The following is a 20,065-nucleotide window of genomic DNA, read 5'->3' as shown; positions in this document are numbered from 1 at the left end:
GCTTTTAGGCAGCAACTAAACTAACAAAGAAAAACAGAAGAAAATGCCAGGCTCTGCAAGCTTACAGAAAAGTGGCAGGGGAATGTCTCTGTAGGCAAGTACAATTTAAAGAATCTAAAGGGGAATAGTTAAAATAGATTTAGCACAATTGTGGACTCTTCCAGGAAGATACTGGAGCAGTAAACTCTTCTTTCCAAAGAAGACAACAAAAATATTGAGCATGACAAATAAGAGTATGGGACAAACTAGAAAATGTTATCCTAACCTTACATAAAACTGACACCTTTGCAAATTAAAATGCTGTATATGGTTCTGACCTCTGCTTTAATAAAAAGGTATAATCAAACCATAACTTCCTCCCAAAATGTAGCCAAACTGATCTAGGAAGTAGGATGGACAGAGGAACAAACAAGCTGCCTAGGCAAGTGTTAGGCATTTTATTTAATCAATCCTCATAAAAGTTTATGAGATAGGAATTGCCAGCATTTTGCTGTGATGTATAGGTTAGGAATGCTTTCTTCTGCAAATAACAAAATCATTCAACTAACAGTGGCTTAATTAAACATAAACTTTTTTTTATTGCTCTGAAGAATGTGGGGGTAGGTAGTTACATTGTTTTAGAGCATTTTCCTCATGGTTGCAAGAGCTGTTACAGCTCCAGAAATCATATCCAAATTCAAGAAAGGAAAAAGGAGGGCCAACATCATTTGTTCCTTTTATCAAAGAGTTTTCCTAGAGGCCCCTCTGCGAAAAGATTTTCATTTATATCTTACATGGCCACCCCTTGGTATAAAGAAGACTGGGAAAGCCAATCCAGTACTTAGGTTTCCAGACTCTATGATGGCAATTTTCAAGGAGAGGATTAAAAATATGTGTTGGGGTGAGGTGTGGTGGTTCACACCTGTAATCCCAGCACTTTGGGGGCCCAAGGCAGGTGGGTCACCTGAGATCAGGAGTTTGTGACCAGCCTGGCCAACATGGTGAAACTCTGTCTCTACTAAAAATACAAAAATTAGCCAGGCATGGTGTCAGGTGACTGTAATCTCAGCTATTGGGGAGGCTGAGGCAGGAGAATTGCTTGAACCCAGGAGGCAGAGGTTGCAATGAGCCAAGTTCACATCACTGCACTCCAGCCTGGGTGACGAGAGTGTAACTCCAGAGAAAAGAAAAGAAAGGAAAAAAAGGAGGGAGGGAGGGAGGGAGCAAAGGAAGGAAGGAAGGAAGGAAGGAAGGAAGGAAGGAAGGAAGGAAAGGTGTGTTGGGTTTAAAATGTGTTTAGTTCGCCAAAAAACATGGTCGATGACAGCTCATCCTTTAAGTAAGTAATATCCATGTATACGCTTCTTTCCATGCAGGCATTGTACACTAAATGCATTGGTTAGACCCCTAACTAAGGCAGCCCCAAAATCTCAACCAGCTACTGCACCCAGCTTGAAGTCTAAATCTCTGCAATCTTCTCTATCAATCATTCTTAATCCTGATCAGTCTGATTCTTACTGTCTTAATGGTTTGACAGTTGATAGCTGTAAGACAAGAAAGATAATTCTTCAGCATGTATGTCTAACAGATAACTTGGTTTTGGTTTTCTTTTTTTGAGACAGAGTCTCGCTCCGTCACCAGGCTGGAGTGCAGTGGCATGACCTCGGCTCACTGCAACCTCCACCTCCCAGGTTCAAGAAATTCTCCTGCCTCAGCCTCCCAAGTGGCTGGGACTACAGATGCGTACCACCACGCCCAGCTAATTTTTGTATTTTTAGTAGAGACGGGGTTTTACCATGTTGGCCAGGATAGTCTTTATCTCTTGACCTTTGTGATCCACCCATCTCGGCCTCCCAAAGTGCTGGGATTACAGGCATGAGTCACTGTGCCCAGCCAATAACTTGTTTTAAAATCTACAATGCCATTATCACACCTAACAAATTAAACAGTAATTCCTTGATATCATCTAATAATACCCAGTCCAGATATCATCTAATAAACCTAGTTTTATGTTAATTAGAATTCAACCAAGGTCCATACCACCTTTGGTTTATATGTGTTTGCTATATTACGAGTCTTTTGTAATTTTAGACAGTTCGTATTCTCCTACCACAATTTTTTGTGCCATTAATTTTTTGAAGAATTTGGATCCCTTTCTCTGTAGACTATCTTTCTGAATTTGGTTGTTTACAGAAAGGCATCACTTACTAGGTTCTTTATCTCCTGTATTTCCTGTAAATTGGTACATCAGTCTTGAGACTTGAGTAGGTATTTAGAGTCAGGAGTAGGTCTTTTCACAAGAGTACTTTATTGATAGTGCTGTGTCCTGAATTCATAGATTGAAATTTTGTGAACAGCCCAGGTGAAATAAATTGGGGCTACAAATTCCCGTATGGGCCATGTATTAGTCCATTCTTATGCTGCTGATAAAGACATACCTGAGATTGAGCAATTTACAAAAGAAAGAGGTTTAATTGGACTTACAGTTCCATGTGCCTGGGGAAGCCTCACAATCACGGCGGAAGGCAAGGAGGAGCAAGTTACATCTCACAAGGATGGAGGCAGGCAAAAAAACGAGGGAACGCCTCTTTTTAAAACCATCAGCTCTTGTGAGACTTATTCACTATTATTAGAACAGCATGGGAAAGACTTGCCCCCATCATTACCTACTGCTAGGGCCCTCCCTCAACACCTGGGAATTCAAGATGAGACTTGGGTGGGAACATAGCCAAACCATATCAGGCCAGTTTATCCATCACCCACCCCAGCTCAGCATCAATGCCATTTTCTCTGCAATTCTCTGTGGATAAAGAGAAGAAAGGGGATAAACCTCATTTGCCTTTACTCTAGGCCATTTGGGGACTCAGCTTACCGTGGAGAGTCTCGGATTAGACTCCTCACCTTGTGCAAGCCTTGGCCTTTGACATCAGACCTTCTGACTGTGCTAAGTCATCAAAAGCAAAGTTAAAGTAGGCTCGGAACAGCTAATGTCCTCAGGGCAAAAGCAGTTTTTGTGCTCTGTTTTCCTCCCTGGATGGTTGGAGTTTTTTTAGATTTTTTGGCAGGATTTGGATATAATATAATAGATATGATATTAGAATTACTGTTAATTTTTTAGCTGTTATAATAGTATTATGCTTATGTAGGAGAACATTCTAATTCTTCTGAGCTAAAGTATTTAGGTGTCAGATATTATGATGCCAACAATTTACCTTCAAATGATTTAACTGTTGTTGAATATATACAGAGTTTGTATACCTGTTCACTGTACTGTGCTTTAACTTTTCTGTGTTTGAAATTTTTTATAATATAAGCCAGAAAAATGATGTTAGCTTGATAATTCCTTCTGTCTTGACAGTGCTAATGCCTCTAAGAAAACTGTTGTTGTTTCTATGTTTCAGCCAACATTTTCCTGTTTTTCAACAGAAGGACTGACCCAAATAGCCTAAATAACCAGCCATATTACTAGAAGTAGAGCTTACCTTTTACTTTTTGTTATTTTTCTGTTATTCTTTTACTTCCAACATTTAATGTTTAGTTCAGGAGTATTCAGCATTTATTCCTATCCAATATATCCATTTCAGGTTACAAATTTCTTTCTAATCATTGCTTTATTTGTATCTCAAGTTTTGTTATCTAGTACTTTCATTATCATATATTTCTGACTTCTACTTTCCATTAAGATTTCTTTTTTGTTTGTTTGTTTGTTTGTTTGTTTGTTGAGACGGAGTCTCACTGTTACACAGGATGGAGTGCAATGGCACGATCTTGGCTAAATGCAACCTCCACCTCTTTTTTTTTTTTTTTTTTTTTTTTTTTGAGACGGAGTTTCGCTCTTGTTACCCAGGCTGGAGTGCAATGGCGCGATCTCGGCTCACCGCAACCTCCGCCTCCTGGGCTCAGGCAATTCTCCTGCCTCAGCCTCCTGAGTAGCTGGGATTACAGCTACTTTTTTTAATTTTTAGTAGAGACAGGGTTTCACAATATTGGCCAGGCTGGTCTTGAAATCATGACATTGTAATCCACCCGCCTCTGTCTCCCAAAGTGCTGGGATTACAGGTATGAGCCACTGTGCCCGGCCCTTCTAAACATATATTTTTAAATATTTATCTGGTTTTTATTGGTTTGTAACTTAATTGCATTGCGGTCAAACAATGGAGTCTGAAAGATTCCTATTTTTCATTTGTTGTTATATATGTTACAGCCAAATACATGGTATATTTTTGGATATGTTCCATACGTGCTTGAAAATAATATATATTTGTCAGCTGTTCACAGACATGTTCCTTATATATCCATTATAATAAGCTTGTTAATTGTTTGAATCTTCTCTAAGAGTTGTTGATTGTCCAATTCATCAGTTATTGAAAGGAGGGGTATTAAAAGCTTTCATTCTGATGATTTAAGCAGTGTCTCCTTGCAGTTACAACTTTTCTTCCCCTTTAATAGTTGTTTTTTTCATGTTATTTCAGTATATATATCCAAAAAATAGACACTTTTAAAAAATAATCACTATACCATTATAATACCTTAAAAAATGCTTTAAGCTTCTCAAATATCCAGTGTTCAAATCTCCACAGTTGTCTCAAACATATTGTTTGGCAGTTGGTTTATTATAATCGGGATCCAAACAAGATTCCATACATTGCATTTGGCTAAGTGTCCCCGTTTCAGATACCTCTGGTGTGTGCCATTTTAGATCCACTTGGATCATTTATCTCTTACTTCCGACACTGCTGCACTGGCTAGTACTGTGCACCTTCCGGCCAGCTTCATACAGGTGCAGCCTGACCGTGCCAGGCCTCCAGCCTACGCTTCACATCTTTCTCTTCCTGGCCTGGGGGTCTCTATTCATAGTGCAGGAAACTGCTTGTTCTTTATGGGTGAGCAAGATCCAAAAAGTGCAAGTTAATACCCTGAGAGCAAACTTTGACCAGTGAGGAATGTGAGCTGATAGATATGTCCCTCTTTCTCCAGTACAGATGCTTTGGAGATACACTTCATATGGCTCCTCAGAGAGTCCCACAGGATTGAGCAAAGAGTTTCCTGATCCATAGCCTGTCCTTATAGTTACTCTTCTTTCTTTCTGTTTATTTCCTTAATCACTGGGTTCATACTTTCATCTAAAGTATTCATAATTTCAGGGGAAGCCAGGCTAAGAAGCAGTGTCCTACATACATTTTAATCTATAAGTTTATCTTCCTTTCCCTTGAAATGTTATTTACTGAGAATACTAGGCCATTTCTTTCTGTAGAGCTTCCCACATTCTGGGTTTTGCTAATTATATTCCTGTGGTGCTTTGTATGCCCTGTCTAGTTTCTGTGAACCAACAGATTAGATCCTTGATCAGATTAATGTTTTTGAAACCTTCATTTTTGGTAAGAACAGCTCAAATTTTTTGCAAGAACATCTCATAGATGGTATCATATACTTCCATCTGGAATACACATATAAAGATTTGGTTGTCTCTTTCTATAATGTTAAGATTTGTCACTGAGGAAAGGGCTTTGAGATGGTGACCTACAGGCACCTAGCACTTACCTCCACTACAAAGAAGGACCAAAACAGCAAGTACATAATCACATGTAGAATAAAGTGAGCGATAACATTGGAATTCATCAGGAAAGTGACAAGGAACTTCTAAAGCATGGAATAAGAGGAGAGAGAAGTAGCCTGTCCAGCTGGGATTGGCTCAGAGCCAGGAGAAACTCCCCAGTGCAGGGAAGCTATAAGCAAGAGATTCCCAAGGGTCCACATTCCTACCACAGACTTATGCAATCCTAGCCAAGGAAGAGCTTCTTACCAATGTAGGCCCTAAGATGAATGTAGAGATCTTCCTGAAGTCCGCAGGAATGCACTGTTCCAAAAAGAAAGTTTGCTCAGAACCCACAGACCCCCTAAGATCCAAGCAGCTGCTAGCACAACACCATTATGAGAGTCCAGCTCCCACCAAACTACATTCTGCCCTGAAACCCAAAAGTTCCTCCATCTCCACATCCCTGAAGTGCTTCTGACAACCTCCCAAGCCCACCCAGAGGGCTGGAACATCTCAACACCAGCTAGCTGCAGCAGTACAGCCAACTCTTCAGCATTCTAGCCCATGTAGTCTCCCACACCCCAGGAAACAGGAAATGCAGTACACCAAGGAGACTGCCCCTGGGACAAAAGGAGCTGAATGAAGCTTGCACTCCCCAGATCCTAAGAGCTGCTCATTTGTCATCCTCATCCCTAGCAAAGCCTCACCACAGCCTCTACTAACAACCATAGTGTAAGCCACTAAGGAACTCATAGACACCACTGATGCTGATTATAAGCAAATATATCATACAAGGACTACATTACTATGCCCACCCAGAATCAAAGTCAAAGCAACCCTACCCAGCCAACACTATAGATACACTTATAGGCAAAGTCTTTCCCTATAACAGACAATTAATAAAATTGGAAAAAATGACTGTTATATCAGATGCACAGATATCTAACATAAGGACACAAGAAACATGAAAAACCAAGAAAACAAGACATCTCCTAAGAACATAATTCTCCAGCAACAGATTCCTGCAAACAGGAAATCTATGAAATGCCTGAAAAAAGAATTTAGTGTAATAATATTAAAGAAAATTAGTGAGGTGTAAAAAAACACAGGTAAACAGTAAAAATCAGGGAAACAATTCATGATCTAAATGAGAAATTCAACTCAGAGATAGATATCATAAAAAAGAACCCAATGGAGATTCTGTAACTGAAAAACTCAATTAATGAAATAAAAAAATTAATCAAGAGCTTCAACAATAGACTGGTTCAAGCAGAAGAAAGAATTTCTGGACTTGAAGACAGGTCTTTTGAAATAACTCAATCACACAAAAATAAAAAAAAGAGGCCAGGTACGGTAGCTCATGCCTGTAATCCCGGCACTTTGGGAGGCTGAGGCAGATGGATCACAAGGTCAGATCATGACCATCCTGGCCTATAAGGTGAAACACCATCTCTACTAAAATACAAAAAAATTAGCCAGGCATGGTGGCACATGCCTGTAGTTCCAGCTACTCAGGAGGCTGAGGCAGGGGAATCATTTGAACCCAGGAAGCGGAGGCTGCAGCAAGCAGAGATCTTGCCACTGCATTCCAGCCTGGTGACAGGTGACACAGCAAGACTCTGTCTCAAAAAAAAAAAAAAGAATGAAAAAGAAGAAAGCAAGCCTATCTGAATATGGGACACCAGAAAGTGGCCAAATTTTTTAATTTGATGTGTTCTAGAAGGAGAAGAATTGGGCAAAGGCATAGAAAATCTATTTAATGGCCAGGCACAGTGGCTCATGCTTCTAATCCCAGCAATTTGGGAGGCCAAGGTGGGAGGATTGAGTGCAGGAGTTTGAAACCAGCCTGGACAACATAGTAAGACCTTGTCACTACCAAAAATAAAATTAGCCAGGCATGGTGACTTGCACCTGTATTCCCAGCTACTTAGGAGGCTGAGGTAAGAGGATTGCTTGAGCCCAGGAAGTGGAGGTTGCAGTGAGCTGAGATAAAGCCACTGTACTCGAGCCTGGGCAAAAGTATGAGATTCTGTCTTTAAAAAAAAAAAAAAAAAAAAATCTATTTAATGAAACAATAGCTGAAGACTTTCCAAGTCTTACAAGAGATTTAGACACCGAGATACAGGAAGCTCAAATATCTCCAAATAGATTCAACCCAAAAAGGTCTTCTCCAAGGCATATTATAGTTGAACTGTCAGAAGTCAAAGACAAAGAGAGAATTCCAAAAACAGCAAGAGAAAGATGTCAAGTCACATTTTCAGGGAACTCCCATCAGACTAATGGCAGATTTCTGAGCAGAAGAAACCTTAGAGGTCAGGAGAGAATAGAATGATATATTTAAAGTTCTAAAAGAAAAAAATTGCTAAGAATACTGTCTTCAGCAAAGCTACTCTTCAAAAAATGAAGAAGAGAAAACAGGGAATTCAAACCCACTATACCAGTCCTACAAGAAATGCTTAAGGGGATCCTATTTCTGAAAAGGCTGATATGATATATACTATCAGCAAAACACACAAAAATATAAAACTTGCTTGTAGAGCAGACACACATGTGAGAAAGAAAAAGTAGTCAAATGATACAACAAAAGAAAACCATCAAACTGCAATGATAAACAATTATAGAGGAAGAAAGTAACAAAGCATATACAAAATGACCAGAAAACAATTTACAAAATGATAGGAGTAAGTTCTCCCTTATCAATAATAACATTGAATGTAAATGGATTAAATTTCCCACTTAAATGATAAAGACTGCCTGAATGAGTTTTTGTTTTTGTTTTTGAGACAGAGTCTTACTCTTTCACCCAGGCTGGAGTACAATGGTGTGGTCTCAGCTCACTGCAATTTCTGCCTCCTGGGTTCGAGCAATTCTCTCACCTTAGTCTCCCGAGTAGCTGGGACTACAGGCACATGGCACCACACCTGGCTAATTATTGTATTTTTAGTAGAGACTGGATTTCACTATGTTGGTCAGGCTGGTTTCGAACTTCTGACCTTGTGATCCACCCGCCCTGGCCTCCCGAAGTGCTGGGACTACAAGTGTGAGCTACTGTGCCCAGCCTGAGCCATGGTGCCTGGCCCTGAATGGGTTTTTTTTAAATGATCCAACTATATGTGCCTACAAAAAAAAAAAAAAAAAAAAACTCACTGCACTTGTAAAGCCACATATAGACTAAAAGGGAAGTGATGAAAAAGGATATTCTGTGTAAACAGAAAATGAAAAAAGTTCAGGAGTAGCTACACCTACAACAAATAAAACAGACTTTAAGTCAAAAAGTGTAAAAAAGAGACAAAAAATGCCATTATATAATGCTAAAGGCATCAAGCAAAAGTATATAACAATTCTAAAGATATTTTAAACATCGGAGCACCCAGAAGTAGAAAGCAAATAGTAGACCTAAAGGGAGAGAAACTCCAATCCAATAATAGCTGGGTGCCTCAACACTACTCTCAGCATTCAACAGATAATCTAGACACAAGATCAACAAAAAACATTGGATTTAATCTACACTTTAGATCAAAAGGTTCTCATGGACATTTACAGAATATTTTATCCAACAGTAGCACAATATACATCTTTCTCATAAGCACATAGAATGTTTTCAGGAATAGATATTTTAGGCCACAAAACAAGTCTCAATAATTTTTTTTTTTTTTTTGAGCTGGAGTTGAGCTCTTGTTGTCCAAGATGGAGTGCAGTGGCACAATCTTGGCTCACTGCAACCTCTGCCTCCCATGTTCAAGTGATTCTCCTGCCTCAACCTTTCCAGTAGCTGGGAATATAGGCATGCACCACCATGCCCAGTTGAGTTTATATTTTTAGTAGAGACAGGGTTTCACCATGTTGACCAGGCTGGTTTTGAACTCCTGAGCTCAGTTGATCCACCTGCCTCGGCCTCCCAAAGTGCTGGGATTATAGGCAAGAGCCACCACGCCCAACTCAATAAATTTTTAAAAATTGAAATCAGAGAGAAAGGAAAGTGTGAGGAACTGCCACCACCAGCACAGTAGTGCTGGAGCCGTGAGGAGATTTGGGCCACCACCCCAGCTCCCCTGTGTCCTGCCACCGGCCACCTCCATCCTTGAACCTATTCCAACAATCTCTTAAAACACGGTAGATTACTATGAAGTTCTAGGTGAGCAGAGACATGCCTCACCCAAGGATCTTAAAAAGGCATATCAGAAACTGGCACTGAAGTGGCACCTAGATAAAAGTCCACTGATACCAGCATGGATCTGCTTTTCCATTGTGTCTGAAATGTGAGCCACATAGTGTCGGCCTGCTTCACAGTTAACATTGCCAGGACTAATCTTCTACAGAAACAATTTCAACGTTTTTCAGTACTTAGTAGTGAAAGATATTAATGCATTAATGGTAATACATTTCTGGTTTAATATAAATTAAGGGTGTTTTCTAGTTGTGCATGAATGCTGGCAACTTAGCAACGTTTTGACAATTGTTTAAATATGTAATGCTAAGCTTAGCTTTCAAAAAGTAAAGCTGGTAAACTGGGTTTTTGTCATCTCCTTAAAAGAAGAAAAAAGGAAAAAAATGCAAATGTGTTGGTGTATTCTTTCTCAAGTGGCATACAAGAATTGCTTGAACCCTGAAGGCAGAGGTTGCAGTGAGCTGATATCGTGCCACTGCACTCCAGCCTGGGCAACAAGAGCGGAACTTTGTCTCAAAAAAAAATTATTATATGTGGCACATCCAAAACAATCTACATATAAACTGTTAACAATAAAAGAGTTTAACAGGTTAATAGATACAAAAATCAGGTTTTTGTGCACAACTTATCCAAAATCTACGGCTATTGAGTTAAGTTAGGATCAGAGTTAAAACTACCTGCCAAGATACTTTTGGGATCAAACGACTGCGTTTACCATTTGGAGAGCTATTTGCTCTCTAGAGGTGAGAGAAGTCTGCACAGTGTCACCGCTGGGCAAGTGGCTGCAGCTGGCTGTCCGAGGAGGGGTGGCTGTCCCCTCTGCACACTAGGCGCAGACGGCATGGCACTACCTGGAGATCATGGAGCTGGAGTGGGATTGGCTGGAGGAGGTGGTGGTGGCACTCACCTGCGAGAAGCCACTGTGGCTGGACTCCAGGCTTGTCGTGGAACCTCTAAAATCCTCGGAGCCGATCACCTCATGTAGTACATCACTTGACACTTGTGCGAAGAGACCTGCAGGGATGTGAGCACGTCTTCCACCTGGGGCAGGCTGCTGGCGGTGCATGTGGGCATGCTGTTTCACTGCAGGCTGTAGAAGCCCGGCCACCTGGTCACATGGGAGCCCTGCGCACTTTCTCCTTCTTTGCAGATCAGAGGCGATCACCATGCTGTAGTTGCGGCCCAGCTGCCAGACTTTGTCTATGAGCTGCACATTATTCCCAACTGGAGAGGTGATGCTGTGGGCCCCCCGGGAGTCCTTTTGGGATGGCTGTGGTGACCTCTTGTAGTGATAGATGTTAAAGACGGTGTCCCCTTTGTACACGTCAAAATCCCAAGTGATGACTGAAGAGGAGTCTACAATCGGAATGAAAATCTCTTGCGGGCCTCCTTTGAAGATGCTTACAGACTGGTAAATGGTCTCAGTCCAGAACTTGTGGTCTTCATCCTCCAGCATCTCTGCCGTGCAGTACAGAGATCTGGGGATGAGTTCACCCTCTGGCACTTCACACATGCACTCCCCACTCAGGAAATCTGGAATAATCTTTTTGTCAGTGTAATCCAGCAGGCCTCCAGGACCCTGGTAGTCATTTCCTGCATAAATGAGGAATTTCCTTCTGGTGTTGTCATCAATGAATGGACTAACCAGCATCCAGAGCACAGGAAACACCCTGGGCACCTGCAGGATGAGAGGGCGGCCCAGTACCTCAGGGTAATTGGCCTCCACCACCTCGATGAGGTGCTCCGCAGCAGCACTTTGACACACGTCTCCACAAGTGGCACATGTTCAGCCCTTCCAAGTCCACCAGGCAGGTCCATGAACTGATAAGCCGACCAAAGACTTTTGCATTCTCCTTATATCACCTTAGCCCATCTTCATTTATGGAGAGAACGTAACTCAGCAGGGCTTCCTCCCTGAGTGCTGTCACCAAGCCTTTGTTGTCCATCTGCCCCAGCCTGAGCACATAGAGGGTCTGCCCATCTTTATCGTGATGATGCCAGCCTCCCATGTAGAAATCCTGAAGAACTTGTGGAGGGGTCCAGGTGTCAAGAATGCAGTCTACCTGGTGCTCCTTCCTCCATGTCAAAGATTGACACATGATCTCTCTGGCTTTGTCGATATTAAAATCCCTCCCATGTAAGAACTGAAGAATATGCTCATCTTTTGGAATTTTGCCCTTGTGGATCTCCTGGAGCCTCCGGCAAAGTCTAATGAGGCAGCTCCCCTTCAGTGGAGTCAAATCGCCCAGGTACCTCTTGACGTAGTTGACATCTAGTTGTCACGGGTGCCCACCACAGGCTCAGGTGTACTGGGGCTGCTGAGGGCATTGCCACTCAGCCCCTCCTTAAGGGCAGCATCTGGGATGATGACGGCCATGGATGCTGCTTGTTGCTTGCAGGATGATGAAGATGTCTTTGAAGAGGGTGTGATGGAAGGTGGAACTCAATGGGGCACAAATTTTGAAGTCCATTTTACTTTATATTAATAAAATGTCACCAACTTTATTTTGATTATAATATCTCTTCCTGTCTCTTCAACAGCAAGTAAAGGTAACACACATTGAAAACCTGAGATGTTTCCAAACATTTTCCCTAAAACTATAGCCATGCTGTTATTATATAGTCTTGCTCCCAAGAGGTATAGATAATAATTTGACCGATTTTTCCACTGTCACTACTAGCCTCTAAAAATTGTAGATCTTCACACCCTGTGATTACAACCCCTCTAGTCATCCAGTTTCATATTTCAGAGTCTCTTACCTTTAGCACTCCACTTACCATACTGAATTCTTCCTAATTAGGAATTCATTTGATAAAAATAACAGAAAACTCAAGTGTCCTAAACAAAATGTGGCTGGTACGGCAGCTGGAAGACGTCATGGTTGACATCTCCGCAGTGTACTTGGCCTTTCCTTCATTATCACAAAATGGCAGATGCAGCATCAGCCCTCCTCCATCCCATTCTATTTATCAAACCCCTGTCCCCAACACTCAGGAGAGTTACTCTCTTTCCCAGCCCTGCAGTATTAGGCCCTTTCAAAACATACTGAAATTGCTAATAGCATAATGTGAAACTTTTTGACTAAGATTCAGATGACTTTGGATTTCTGGATCTTTGGTTATGCAGGCTATAACACTTGTCCACTATGTAAGCTCCTCCTCAACTTTAAAATTCAGTACAAGCATCCTGTCTTCTTTGAGGCCTTCCTTGATTCCCACTTCCCAACAACAGTTCTTTCTCTAAACTCTCTCTTTTAGAACGTGGCACTTTATATTGTCTCTCCCCTCTAAAAAGCAGATAAAAAATCCTTCGAAATCCTAGAGATACCCCCAGCAGTTCTTCATGAAAATGAGAGAAGGTAAACTTTGTTTCTATGGCCATGGTAGAAGTCTCAAACGGTCCACCCGGGAGTTATTGGATGCCACTGGTCTCTGGCCTTCTGAACCAGCTCTCTGGAACGAGAGGATCTTTATTAAATAAGAGCTCCAGTGTGCCTTCAAGTTTACCTTTATTCCAGAAGGAACCCAAGTAGAAAACCTTCCAGACAAGGCTTGATCAGTGTGAACACATTGAACTGTTATTTGGAATATATATTGCCTTCACTTCTTCAAGCATTTATGGCCAGCATCTTGGAGGACTTAAGGCTGACAAGGTTATTGTGCACATTAAACACTATCCCACTACAGTCTTTTCAACCCAAATGTCATGAATCTCTGACAGTTTACAGAAGTATCGTCTTTAAGCCCAACCTAGAAAAACATGTTTTTGAGAGCCACAAGATAAATTTCCTGAGCCACCTCTACTTAGTAGAGGGTTCCAAAGAATCTAACAACAGTTCAATAGTAGGCCAGGCGTGGTAGCTCAGGCCTGTAATCCCAGTACTTTAGAAGGTCAAGGTGGGCAGATTGCTTGAGCCCAGGAGTTCAAGACAAGCCTGGGAAACATGGCAAAACCCCATCTCTACAAAAAACATAAAAATCACCCAGGTGTGGTGGTATGTATCTGTAGTCCCAGCTACTCAGGAGGCTGAGGTGGGAGGATTGCTTGAGCCCTGGAGTTTGAGGCTGCAGTGGGCCAAGATGGCACCACTGCACTCCCGCCTGGGTGACAGAGCAAGACACTGTCTTAAACAAAAAAGAGTTGTAATTCCATAGTAAAACCTTCCTTCTCTCTAGTCTGTCAGGGACATTTAGCAATTCTTAGAGTTCCTTGACTATTCCAAAGTCCTTCCACAGCTTAGGAACCCAAGCTACATTCCACCCAAGGGTGTTAGTGGAATAGAGCATAGTAGTTCTTTAAACAGTTCACCCTGAGTATATCAGCAAAATGATCTTAACTTAATGTCTAGCACTTCTGGGATTCTTTCCAGATTCTATCTTCTCCCCACCCTGAGCTAGCTGTACATGGCTGGGCAGGAAGAAACACAGGAGTAAGATAATAATTCTGGGAGACAGAAGTAACCTAATCAATAGTGAATTTGTCTTTATTATGGTGTAGGAATATCTCACTGGCCTTCACCAGAGCTTGAATTAAATATTCTATGCTTCTTTCCTCCAAACAACTTTCTGAATCAAAAATTATCTTCTCAGGTATCTTAACACTTAAAAAGTACTATGCTAGAAGACTGGGGCATCATTAGAAAGGAACAAAGTTTATTCTGAATGAACAAAGTAGCTCTCTGTTTAAATGCCAGTCTCAAGTAATACTAGTAACTAACACTTATGTAGTTTCCTATGTACCAGGCACTGTTGTCAGAACTTTATCTATTTAACGCCTTTTATTCTTATAACAGCCCTATGGTAAAGTAGATTCTGTTGCTGTTCTCATTTTATAAATAAAGATACTAAATCCTAAAAATATTAGGTGATTTTTTCAAGGTCACATTCACTGGTGATTAGTGACAGAGCTGAGAATTAAACTCAGGCAGTCTGGCACAGAATCTGTTTTCCTAATCTCTATGCTACTCAGTGTGGAATTTGCCTGACTCACCTGCACAGTTAAGGCCCAAGCCTAGGATGTGAAGTTCTAACCAATATACTGATTCTAGCAGGCCCTGACAGCAGTTCAGGGCCCCTGCAATAACTCAAGCAGATGATCCTTCATTGCCCAAAATGTATGGTACATGAAGAATAACTCAAAGACCTAAGGTAAAGTTTTCACTAATGATCAAATCATTTCAGATTTTAGTGTCTTTGCATGTGGTTGCAATAATTGTTTCTCCACCCTGCAAACTCCTACCCCTGTCAAATTCAGGATAAGCATCTATCCTCTGGAAGGCCTTCCCTCATTGCCACCCCTAAAGGCAATACTTCTGCACTCTCTATTGTACCATTTGGCACCTTCTATGAAATTTATGGTGGTTTTTAATTGCTCAAGGTGGTGAACTCTTTGAAAATGAAACTCTTTGAAATCTTTGTCTCTTCATTTGTGTGTTAAGAATAGTAACATTATCTCTCCTATGCAAATTGACTGACTGTAAAGAACATACTTGACATTGTTAGCTGTGGTAAAGGATAGCTACTATAAAAGTATAATTTTGTATCCTTCGGTAGTTGAGACAGTGTTGGCATACAATATACATTTAATAAATGTTTTCTAAATGAGTACAAAATAATATCTCCAAAAACCCTTCTGGAGATACACTTTAAAAGTATTAGTTTACCTTGAAGATCTTTTTGTAAAAAAAAAATTTTTTAAAGTGTTAAAGTTCTTTAATGAACTGCTAGCCTTGATTTGTCAGTTTCACATATTTACATCTCACAGTCTGGCCAGGCGTAGTGGCTTACACCTGTAATACCAGCACTTTGGGAGGCTGGGTGAGAGGATCACTTGGGCCCAGGAGTTTGAGACCAGCTTGAGCAACCTAGGGAGACCCTGTCTCTACAAAAACTTTAAAAATTAGCTGGACATGGTGGTACACACCTGTGGCTCCAGATACTTGGGATGCTGAGGTGGGAGAATCGCTTGAGCTCAGGAGGTGGAGGCTGCAGTGAGCTGTGTTCATGCCTTGGCACTCTAGCCTGGGTGACAGAGCAAGACCTTGACTCAGAACTAAATCTGGCAGTCCAAATTGTCATATGCCATATTTGTGTCATTTCATTTTTCCAGTTACATTGGAAGGGGATGCTGTGCTCAAGACTGAAATTGAAAGAAAAAAGCATTAGGTTAATGCAAAAGTAATTGCATTTTTGTTTTTGTTTTTTGCCATAAAAGTAATAATAAAAGCAATTACTTTTGCACCAACCTAATAAATATACTGAGGAGAAGATCCCCTTACTTTTATTTCATTAGGACATTTGTCCACGCACTAATGCAGTGGTATGATCTTGGCTCACTGCAATGTCTGTCTCCTGGGTTCAAGCAATTCTCACGTCTCAGCCTCCCGAGTAGCTGGGACTACAGGCATGTGCCACCATGCACGGCTAATTTTTTGTATTTTAGTAGAGACAGGATTTCACCATGTTACCCAGGCTGGTCTCAAACTCTTGAGCTCAGGCAATCCAGCCACGTTGGCCTCCCAAAGTGCTGGGGTTACAGGTGTGAGCCACTGCACCTGTCCATAGTCACCTTACATTTTAATAATTAGGACAAAGTTAAAAATCGCCCTCATTTTTCCTTTTTTTATTCCTTTCCGTGCCTCATCATTTAAGCCTGAATAAAGAATAATGACTGCTTTCAAAAATTTATTTTATAAACGGATTAAGTTTTGTTATAATTATCAGCACAACAAAAATTTCAGTGTATCCCCAAAATATCTAAGCTCCTTAACATGGTCTAATTTACTGGATTATTATTAATACAATTTAAAATGTCAGAGCAACAAAATAATTTGAAAAATTCCTTTGAGAAATGGGATTTTACCTACTGGAAAAAGTCATTCTGACTCTTAAGTATATCTGGATCTGTATTTTATTACTTTCTTGAATTCCTTACCAGTATCTCTAAAACTCTCCATACTACTAATTGCATCTACATGTAAACATTTAGTACAAAGTTGTTTATTTTACCTTAATTCCTTTGAAAGGAATAAAGGAATTTATTCCCTATTAATTTATAATTCCATATTAATTTATAAAGCTTTTTTTTTTTTTTTGAGACAGGGTCTCACTCTGTCAGTCAGACTGGAATGCAGTGGCATAATCACAGCTCACGGCAGCCTCAACCTCCCAGGCACAGGGGAGTGATCTACCCACCTCAGTCTCCCAAATAGCTGGGACTACAGGTATGACCCACCACACTCAGCTAAGTTTTTATTTTCTTTTTTTTGGTAGAGATGGGGTTTCACCATGTTGCCTAGGCTGGCCTCAAACTCCTGGGCTCAAGCACCTCCAGCCTCAGCCTCCTAAAGTGCTGGGATTACAGACTTAAGCCACCATGGCTGGCCTGTTTTCTTATTTAGGGAATTTCATGTAGTTATAAGTAATTTAGAGTTTATTTTACTCTTTATATATTTAGGGAACCTGAACGTTATTGCAAAAGAAGTCAATATTGAACTTGAGATAAAAATCTTCATAATCTATAGCTATTCATTTCACAAACTCAGTAAATGCCTATTCTGTATCAAGCATTATACTAAGTAGTCAGGATACAGGACTACAAATAAAAGCATCATGGCCAAGCTCGGTGACTCATGCCTATAATCCCAATAACCTGGGAGGCTAAGGCAGACAAATCACTTGAGGTCAGGAGTTTGAGACCAGCCTGGCCAACATGGTAAAACACCATATCTGCTAAAATACAAAAAAAAAATTAGCTAGATATAATGGCACATGCCTGTAATCCCAGCTACTCAGAGGGCTAAGGAGGGAGGATTGTTTGAACCCAGGAGGTGGAGGTTGCAGTGAGCTGAAATCACGCCACTGCACTCCAGCCTAGACAACAGAGTGAGACCCAATCTCAAAAAAAAAAAAAAAAAAAAAAGGTATCAGTGGTGCTAGGTACCATAAAAAAACAGGGCCAGGCATGGTGACTCATGCCTGTAATCCCAGCACTTTGGGAGGCTGAGGCAGGTGGATCACGAGGTCAGGACATTGAAACCATCCTGCCAACACGGTGAAACCGTGTCTCTACTAAAAATACAAAAATTAGCTAGGTGTGGTGGCACGCACCTGTAATCCCAGCTACTCAGGAGGCTGAGGCATGAAAATCGCTTGAACCTGGGAGGCAGAGGTTGCAGTAAGCTGAGATCACACCACTGCACTCTAGCCTAGCAACAAAGCAAGACTTTGTCTCAAAAAAAAAAAGAAAAGAAAAGAAAAGAAAAAGAAAAAGAATGCAGATTAAGGGGAGTAGAGAGTGAAGGTGATGGGATGTTCTATAGATGATGTAAGTATCTCTCAAAAGGTAGGTGACTTGAGCAGAATCCTGAAGGAAGCAAGGAAGTGAGTCACACAGACACTGAGAAAGAGAGCTCCAGGCAGACACATTAGCAAGTACAAAGGATGTGAGGCAGAAATGTACTTTGCCTGTTCTAAGCAATGAAATTAGTGTGGTTGAAATGGTATGAACAAAGATGAGAAAAATTGTAGGAGATGTGGTAAGAGGGGAAGCAGGAACCAGAACGCATAAGGCCTAATAGATCCAGTGGAAAGATGACAGGAGCCACGTTGGTAATTTTAAATACTCTAGCAGCCATATTTAAAAAGTGAAAAGAAGCAAGTGAAATTAATTTTAATAACACATTTTAATTGACCTTATACAACCAAAGAATTATCACTTCAACTTGTAATCAATATAACAAAATATTAATGAGATCTTTTACTTTTTTCTTACTTACTGTTTAAAACCCAGCATATATTTTATACTCACAGCACATCTCAGTACAGACTAGCCATGTTTCAAGTACTCAATAGCTACATATGGTATCTAGCATATTGGACTATGCAGTCATAAAATATTGTAAAGGTCTTGAAGAGTTTTGTTTTTCAAAAATGTACAAAAATAAAGAGAACAGCATAATGAACTCAATGTTGCTCTCACCAGGTTTCAGTGATTAGCAATACATGGCCAATCTTTTTTCTCTCTCTTTTTTTCTTTTTTTGAGACAGAGTTCACTCTGTCGCCCAGGGTGGAGTGCAGTGGCATGATCTCAGCTCACTGCAACCTCCATCTCCCAGGTTCAAGAGATTCTCCTGCCTTAGCCTCCTGAGTAGCTGGGATTACAGGTACATGCCACCACACCTGACTATTTTTTTATATTTTTAGTAGAGACAGGGTTGCCATGTTGGCCAGGCTAATCTTGAACACCTGACCTTAAGTGATCCACCTTGGCCTCCCAAAGTGCTGGGATTTCAGGTGTGAGTTCTGCACCTGGCCAATACATGGCCAATCTTAATTCACCTGTACCTCCACCCACTCTCCCCAAACCCCGAATATTTTATAGGAGAAGCATGGATGGAAACCCAAAGACTTGTTATGAGGCTATGACAATAATCTGGGCAAACCAGCAGCAACTGAGCCTGGGGCGATGGCAGTGGAGATGGTGATAAATGGAAGGTTGACTGGACGTAAACTGAAAGTGGTCAGAAAATCACTGGTATTTAAAAGCATGAAACAAGATGAGTAGTAGGCAGTGAGTACCAGTAGAGTAGAGCAGAAGTCCTGGGACACTTCCAAGTTTAGAGCAGGAAGAGGAGGAACCAGGAAACGAGACTGAGTAGAAGTACCCAGTAAGAAAAAAAAGAAAATGAAACAGAAGAAAAAGTAATGTCACAGAAGACAAGCAAAAGAGGTGTTTCAAGAAGGAGGTGTTTCAAGCCTGTCCTCACAGGAGGTTCAGGTTTAATTCATGATAACGGCCTAATCTTGTAACCACCAAAATGAATACATAAAAATCAATCCTAGGCCAGGCACGGTGGCTCATGTCTAATCCCAGCATGTTGGGAGGCTGAGGTGGGTGGATCACAAGGTCAGGGATTCAAGACCAGCCTGGCCAGTATGGTGAAACCCCATCTCTACTAAAAATGCAAAAATTAGCCAGATGGGGTGGTGGGCACCTGTAATCCCAGCTACTCAGGAGGCTGAAGCAGGAGAATTGCTCAAACCCAGAAGCAGAGGTTGCAGTGAGACAAGATGGCACCATTGCACTCCAGCCTGGGTGACATAGTGAGACTCCAACTCAAAAAAACAAACAAACAAACAAACAAAAATCAATCCGAGATGGAAAGCAACACTCCCAGGATACCTGGTAGAAAACAAATGCAAAATGACTATCAGCATACAAACTTCAGCCCAGACCTGTCAGAATTCCCACTACAAAAGACACATTGAACATGATATCACAATCCAATATTACAAAACAATAAGAAACAACCTCTTATGAATTAATATCAGTAGTCACAACAAACAGCAGGTTTAAGCCACCAATAACTTTAAATATTGA

General features: G+C 41.0%; 1 pseudogene; it reads right to left on the bottom strand.

Moving 5' to 3' along the window:
- Positions 1-8,783: 8,783 nt before the first annotated feature.
- Positions 8,784-17,587, bottom strand: LOC141580114 (SEC14-like protein 1 pseudogene; annotated as a pseudogene).
- Positions 17,588-20,065: the final 2,478 nt, after the last annotated feature.

This window comes from Saimiri boliviensis, chromosome 10, assembly GCF_048565385.1.
Source record: "Saimiri boliviensis isolate mSaiBol1 chromosome 10, mSaiBol1.pri, whole genome shotgun sequence".
Lineage (NCBI taxonomy): Eukaryota > Metazoa > Chordata > Mammalia > Primates > Cebidae > Saimiri > Saimiri boliviensis.
Note: the sequence above shows the minus strand (reverse complement) of the source record. Positions and strands in the feature narration are given on the sequence as shown.